This window comes from Zea mays, chromosome 2 (assembly GCF_902167145.1).
Source record: "Zea mays cultivar B73 chromosome 2, Zm-B73-REFERENCE-NAM-5.0, whole genome shotgun sequence".
NCBI lineage: Eukaryota > Viridiplantae > Streptophyta > Magnoliopsida > Poales > Poaceae > Zea > Zea mays.
The window spans coordinates 48,950,833-48,958,641 of NC_050097.1; positions in this window are offsets into that span (position 1 = coordinate 48,950,833).

A 7,809-nucleotide genomic window follows, 5' to 3' on the forward strand; every position below is an offset into this window, starting at 1 on the left:
TGTGGATGATGAATTATTTATATTTCTTATCTAAAGAAATCATCATCTATCATATACTCCCTTGAGCTACTAACATTCTTCTTGAGTATTTTCAATAAGTTTGGAAGGAAAAAGGAGTTAACTATGAAGGGAGGACATTTAAAGGGAAAAAGGAAGACATTAAGAGCAACAACACCTACTTGAAAAATGAGATCTTCAAAAACAATGGTGTGGTTGTAAGTATTCTAAATCCTTTTTCATTATGAGAAATGCAAGGCGCAAGTTATTTATTGCAAATTTTACAAGCCTTGATCAAGATATATTGTGCTTCTCCCTATTTACTTTCAAATGTAATTGCATCTATCTATATCAACCAAAAGCTTGATGCATATGTTTAGGGGGAGCCTATTTCTATATCTTGATTATGTTGAGACTATCGTTTTATCTTAGTATCTCATATAGTCTCATGCATAAGGATGAGTCTCTCATGAAGTATGCTACTATTTGTCAATCCAACTTGGTTAAATAATGTTGTCTTTATCAAGGATTGTAGCTTTCATTATCAAAGTAGCATATTTACTGGGTTATCCTATTAAGCTTTTGATAATCTAATGCATATGTTGTTATCTTGATCGCATCTATTGTTTGCTTGATCATTGAATAATCTCAATTAACACATATGTTTCTTAGTGCCTCTTATTCTCTCAATCGATATCTTTCTTGAAATGCACTAAGTTAAAAGGAGAACTCATGATTCATTTATACAATTGGTGATCCACTTGTCATATGCTAACCACGACTTAGAAAAGGATCACTAGTTGTAAGAACTCTCTCTTGTGCAAAATATTTTCATACATTATCATTGAGTATAGGTCTTAAGTGACCAAGACAAAGGACAAGGCACAATGAAGAGAACGTCTCTATATGAAGGTACAAAAGGGTAAAACTACTTCCTTTCATTCAAACTTGTACCTAAATGTTCCTTTTCTATACTTTCCTTACATATCTTGTATAAAAGGAAGAGAAAACATGTCCATGCATTTTTCCCTGCTTCATACCTAGTTTAACCTCTCAAACATTTCATTCCTGCATTTATGCATCCTTGTTAAAACTGGATGAAGTAATCTTATTGTCAAAGAGCTTAAAGCTTAACCTTGTAACGAGGATAAGCTGCCTTTGTTCCAAAGGTGGATGGTCCTTAAGCCTCTTTGAAATCCTTAAGGGAAAATGTTTAAGATTTTTATAACATGCTTTCATAAGTGCATAAACTGTCATGAGCATCACACTTATATTATGACACATTGCACTTCGCATTCTCTATGATATAGATATGTTCTCAATTAAACTAATTATGTGCAATTGGCATTTAAAGGCCAAAATGTGTATTCCTCTCAAGGCACATATTTAGGGGGAGCAATCTATATTGTATACAACTATGATCATACTTAATTGACATATCTCTTGATCATATCTCTTTATGTCTATGACTAATGTGCTTTCAAGTGATCTCTATGCTAAGTCGTAGATTGAAAGGGAAATGGAGTCTTCGACGAAGACAAGGCTTCCACTCAACTCTATCGGTATTATCTACCCTTCGCCATCACTCCACACTGTCTCTCCACATTGGTATAATCTTTCACTCATATATTGTTTGCCAAAGGGGGAGAACACTTGTAAAAAGGCTTATATTTCACTCTAAGTATCCGTTTTTGGCGATTCATGCCAAAGGGGGAGAAAGTATTAGCCCAAAGCAAAAGGACCGCACCACAATTTCAAAATTTTAGTCTTTCATTTTTGAATTTAAAGAAGTATTTTCAAATTGATATCTTATTTGTGATATAATTTCAAGTTGGTATACCCTCTTCAAAGTTAATATCAAAACCCTCTTGAACACTAAGAGGAGGATTTCATTAAGGGGGAGTTTTGTTTAGTCAAAGGAAAAGCATTTGAAACAGGGGGAGAAAATTTCAAATCTTGTAAATGCTTCTCAAAAATCTTATCTATTTACCTTTGACTATTTGCAAAATGCCTTTGAAAAGAATTTGCAAAAAAAAACATATGGTGCAAGCGTGGTCCAAAATGATAAAAATGAAGAGAACAATCCATTCACATCCTATGAGAATGCATATTGGTTTAATTCCAAGCAATCTTTGCACTTACCTTAGGCAAACTAGTTCAATTATGCACTTATATATTTGCTTTGGTTTGTGTTGGCATCAATCACCAAAAAGGGGGAGATTGAAAGGGAAATAGGCTTTAAACCTTTTCCTAAATGATTTTAGTGGTTGAATGCCCAACACAAATAATTGGACTAACTAGTTTGCTCTAGATTATACACTCTACAGGTGCCAAAGGTTCAACGCAAACCAATAAAAAGAACAAGCCAGGGTTCAAAAGAAAGGAGCAAAAGGAAACCGAAGTGGTCCCTGGTCTGGCGCACCGGACTGTCCGGTGTGCCACCGGACAGTGTCCGGTGCACCAGGGAGGATCGCCTTCGAACTCTTCACCTTCGGGTTTCTCAGGCGCAGCTCCGCTATAATTCACCGGACTATCCGGTGTGACACCGGACTGTCCGGTGCACCAGCGGAGCAACGGCTATCTGCGCGCAACGGTCGACTTTGCAAAGTGAACAGTGGAATTCAGATGTCAGAGCAGCGAGTCAGAGGGGCACCGGACTGTCCGGTGTGCCACCGGACTGTCTGGTGCCACATGTGGACAGAGCCTCCAACGGTCGACCAGCTCCAAGACCTAACGGCAGGATGACATGGCGGCGCACCGGACTGTCCGGTGCGCCCATCGCCAGCAGCCTTCTCCAACGGCTACATTTGGTTGGTGGCTATAAATACCACCCCAACCGGCCACTTCACAGTGTGGGAGCCCAAGCAACATTCCAAGTCATCTAGTTGACATACTCAAGCCCTCCCAACCACATATATTCATTGATCCATCCTATACACAAGACTTAGACCACTACAACCAACACAAGTACCACAAAAGAGAAAGAAAGCAAGAGGGAGCTACTCATTTGAGTTTAGCACTAGTGCCTTGTGAGATTCATTGAGAGATAGAGTGTGCTACATCTTTGTGTTCATTTGTGCGTGGAGTATTGACTCCCATTGAACTTCCTCCAAAGTTTTGGAGGCCTTGTAAAAGCTAGCAAGAGACACCAAAGAGTGTGGTGGTCCTTGCGGGGTCTTAAGTGATCCTTGAGAAGAAGAAGAGCTCGCCGATCTTGAGTGATCGGTGGAGAGAGGGAAAGGGTTGAAAAAGACCCGTCCTTAGTGGACTCCTCAACGGGGACTAGGCCTTCGAGGGCCGAACCTCGGTAAAACAAATCACCCGTGTCTCGTGTGCTTATTGCTTGTGATTTGTTTGTCCTTTCCCTTTTCTAAGTTTCTCTTGCACTACTCTTTGCTAATTCTATTTGGTGTTGCTTTAAGTTAAATTCTCATTTAGTAAAGCAACACATTGCAAGAGAGAACTTGTGTTATTGCTCTTCTTGCCTAAGCCCTCTTGCGTTATTCTCATAGACTTATTAGTAGTATTGATTTATCAATTCCGCATTATTTGAAAGTAATACTCTTTACAAGCAAGGACTTAGTTTTTATACTCCGATAATTATATATCTTGTTCTAACCACTAATCAAGGGATCTAGTTGGGGATGAAGTCTTAATTTTCAGGTTTCGCCTATCCACCCCCCCTCTAGGCGACTTTTAGTTTGTGCACCCGCTATCGATGATCCAACTTGAGCCCCCGGATGCATAAACCTACAAAACAATTTTAGGCCTTGTTCTTATGTACCCAAACAGTCTTGGGTCCTTTCACATTAGAAACAAGCACCTTGGGTACCCAAACACAAGTCTTGGAGCCCTTGTGTTTGCCCCCAACATATTTGTCAACTACTTTGCCTGATTTGTTGGTTAGCACATAAGATGCATCAAAAGTTTTGAATGAAATGTTATGATCATTTGATGCAATAGGAGTTTTCTTTTTAGGCAATTTAGCATGAGTGGATTGCCTAGAACTATATGCCTCACTCTTATACATAAAAGCATGATTAGAGTCAGAGTGAGACTTCCTAGAATGAATTCTCCTAATTTTGTGCTCGGGATAACCGGTAGGGTACAAAATGTAGCCCTCGTTATCCTGAGCCATGGGAGCTTTACCCTTAACAAAGTTAGACAATCTTTTAGGAGGGGCATTAAATTTGACATTGTCTCCCTGTTGAAAGCCAATACCATCCTTAATGTCAGGGCGTCTCCCACTATAGAGCATGCTTCTAGCAAATTTAAATTTTTCATTTTCTAAGTCATGCTCATTAATTTTGGCACTAAGTTAAGCTATGTGATCATTTTGTTTCTTAATTAAAGCTAAGTGATCATGAATAGCATCGACATTAATGTCTCTACATCTAGTACAAATAACAACATGCTCAACGGTAGATGTAGATGGTTTGCAAGTATTTAGTTTAACAATCTTAGCATGTAAAATAGCATTCTCATCTCTAAGACTGGAAATAGAAGCATTGCAAACATTTAAGTCTTTAGCCTTAGCAATTAATTTTTCATTCTCAATTTTAAGGCTAGCAAGAGACTCATTTAACATGTCAATCTTAGCCATTAAACTAGCATTATCATTTCTAAGATTGACAATAGAATCATCACAAATATTTGATTTCTAAACCTTAGCAATTAATTTGGCATTTTCATTTCTAAGGCCAGAAATAATGTCATGGCAAGTACTTAGCTCACTAGTTAATTTTTCACATTTTTCTACCTTTAGAGCATAAGCATTTTTAATCTTAACATGCTTTTTGTTTTCCTTAATAAGGAAGTCCTCTTGGCTATCCAAGAGTTCATCCTTTTCAAGAATAGCACTAATCAATTCATTTAATTTTTCCTTTTGTTGCATGTTTAAGTTGGCAAAAAGGGTGAGCAAATTATCCTCATCATCACTAGAATTATCCTCATCACTAGAAGTTGCATACTTAATGGAGGATTTTGATTTTACCTTCTTCCTTTTGCCATCCTTTGCCATGTGGCACTTGTGGCCGACGTTGGGGAAGAGAAGGCCCTTGGTGACAGCGATGTTTGCGGCGTCCTCGTCGGAGGAGGAGTCGATGGAGCTCTCGTCAAAGTCCCACTCCCGACAAACATGAGCATCGACGCCCTTCTTCTTGTAGTACCTCTTATTTTCTCTTCTCTTTCCCTTCTTGTCGTCGCCCCTGTCACTATCACTAGACAATGGACATTTTGCAATAAAATGACCGGGCTTACCACACTTGTAGCAAACTTTCTTGGAGCGGGGCTTGTAGTCCTTCCCCCTCCTTTGCTTGAGGATTTGGCGAAAGCTCTTGATGATGAGCGTCATTTCCTCATTGTCGAGCTTGTAGGCGTCGATGGGGACCCTACTAGGTGTAGAGTCTTTTTTCTTCTCCTCTGTTGCCTTGAATGCTACGGGTTGCACATCGGGTGTGGAGGAGGCGCCTTGCTCGATGATTTTCTTGGAGCCTTTGATCATCAACTCAAAGCTCACAAATTTTCCTATTACTTCCTCGGGAGACATTAGTGTGTATCTAGGATCACCACGAATTAATTGAACTTGCGTAGGGTTAAGGAAAATGAGTGATCTAAGAATAACCTTGACAATTTCATGGTCATCCCATTTGGTGCTCCCGAGGTTGCGCACTTGGTTCACCAAGGTCTTGAGCCGGTTGTACATCGTTTGTGGCTCCTCTCCTTGGTGAAGCATGAAGCGACCGAGCTCCCCCTCGATCGTCTCCCGCTTGGTGATCTTGGTCACCTCGTCTCCTTTGTGCGTGGTCTTGAGCACGTCCCAAATTTCCTTTGCGCTCTTCAATCCTTGCACCTTATTATACTCCTCTCGACTTAGAGAGGTGAGGAGTATAGTAGTGGCTTGGGAGTTGAAGTGTTGGATTTGTTCGACCTCCTCCGAGTCGTAATCCTTGTCTCCCTTCTTTGGTACCTGCGCTCCATACTCAACAATATCCCATATGCTTTTGTGGAGTGAGGTTAGGTGATGCCTCATTTTATCACTCCACATAGATGTAACACCATAAAAATCATCAAATAAAAGTAATAAATTTAGTTATTAAAGATAATTATGGTAATAAATTTTATTTTAAGTGGTTGCCATTTATTTGCCTTTGGAATGATTTTTGATTGCCCATAATTGATTTTTGAATAGCATTTCTTCTTAATTGAAAATCCAAATAAGTAATTTAATAAATATTAGTCCAAGAGTTAATATTTTATTTATCAATAATTTTAGTTTAATTATTATGAATTTTATGATTATTTGAATAGGTATTTCGAAATTTGAAAAAAAAGAAAAAAAAACACAAAACCTAACCCTAATCTACCCTGGCCGAATCGGCCCACTAAGGGCCCAACTAGAAGGAGCCGCCGCCCCTGACCTAGCCGCCCCTGTTTCTTTGCACAGCAGCCGCCGCCTCTGTCTTCTTCCTCCAAGCCGAGCGCCGCCCCCTGCTCCCTGTGCTTCTCTCTCTCCTCGCCTCTCTCTCCCTGGAGCTCGACGCACGAAGCACAGGCGCGACGCCCGCAGCCGCTCGACCGCGCCCAGCGCGCAGCGCCCAAACCGCGCGACCCTGCCCCTGCCTGTGCGTCCGGACCCGAGCCAGCATCGACCGCCCCAGCCCCGCGCACTCAGGCTGCTGCCGCACCCCGCACGCGTAGCGCGCGCCGACCGAGCCTGCACGCCGCCCTCCACACCGACTGCCGCGACGCCCAGGAACCCGCGCCAAGAACCGCAACCGCGCAGCCCGACGCGAAGCCCGACCGAGCCGCCAAGATCCGAAGCACTCACGACCGTTCCTCTTCGCGAAGTAAAGTAGCATCAAATCGTCTGTATCCTCCTCATTAACCCCTCCGTTGATGAACGCCATTGATGGCGCATTGAACCGACCGTTTCTCCCTCTCCCTTCCTATAAAGCCGAGACCGCGCCATGGAGCTCTCCCTCCCAGCCGAGCCCTCTCCCTTTCTCCCACTGCCGAGCTCGCTCTCTTCTCGCGCCCTTCTTCCTGGCCGAGACCTTGCCACCGGAGCTCGCCCACACCGCCTCGCCAGAACTCGTGCTCGCCAGCCGGACCGTCTGCGCCCACCCCGGCCACCTCGACCGAGCTCCCTTCCGCTCCTCTGCCTCCGTGACCGACCACCAACACCGTCGTGCCGAGCGCTCGTCGCTGCTCTACGCCCTCGTCGGGAGCCGTCCGTCGTGGCCGTGGTCGTCGTTGCCCGCGTCGGAGCTTGCCCGTGCAACACCCCGGCGACCGTGCCCACACCATTCGTCAATCGTCCACCATCCGTGGAGCCTCACTGGAATTTGCGCCCCACCGTCCAAACGCATCGTCGGAGTTACGCCGTTCGTCATCGACGTGATCGCGCAGCACAACAACTGGACCATCCGCGCCCACGCCGTTCGTCGTCATCCGTTCACCCAAGGTTGAAGAGAATCAAAACCATTTGAATTCATTTTTAAAATCATGTTTGAATTAATTTGTGAATTATTATTGTAATATTAAGACGATGCGATTCACGTGTACGATTTTAGAGATTTTGTTTTATACGTGTAGTCAAAATCGACCCTGCGACAATACTTTGAATATGCGTATGATTTTAAAAATGAGTACGGTCACTGTTCACTACTTTAATGATTTTCATACTAAAATTGTTTATAATTAATTTCGCTTATTGCGTGGAGCGATAATCGGTTAGTAGTGATATAATAAATTAAAATATAAATACTAGGCCACGTATTTCCAGTCAAATGAGGATATAGATTTTACTAT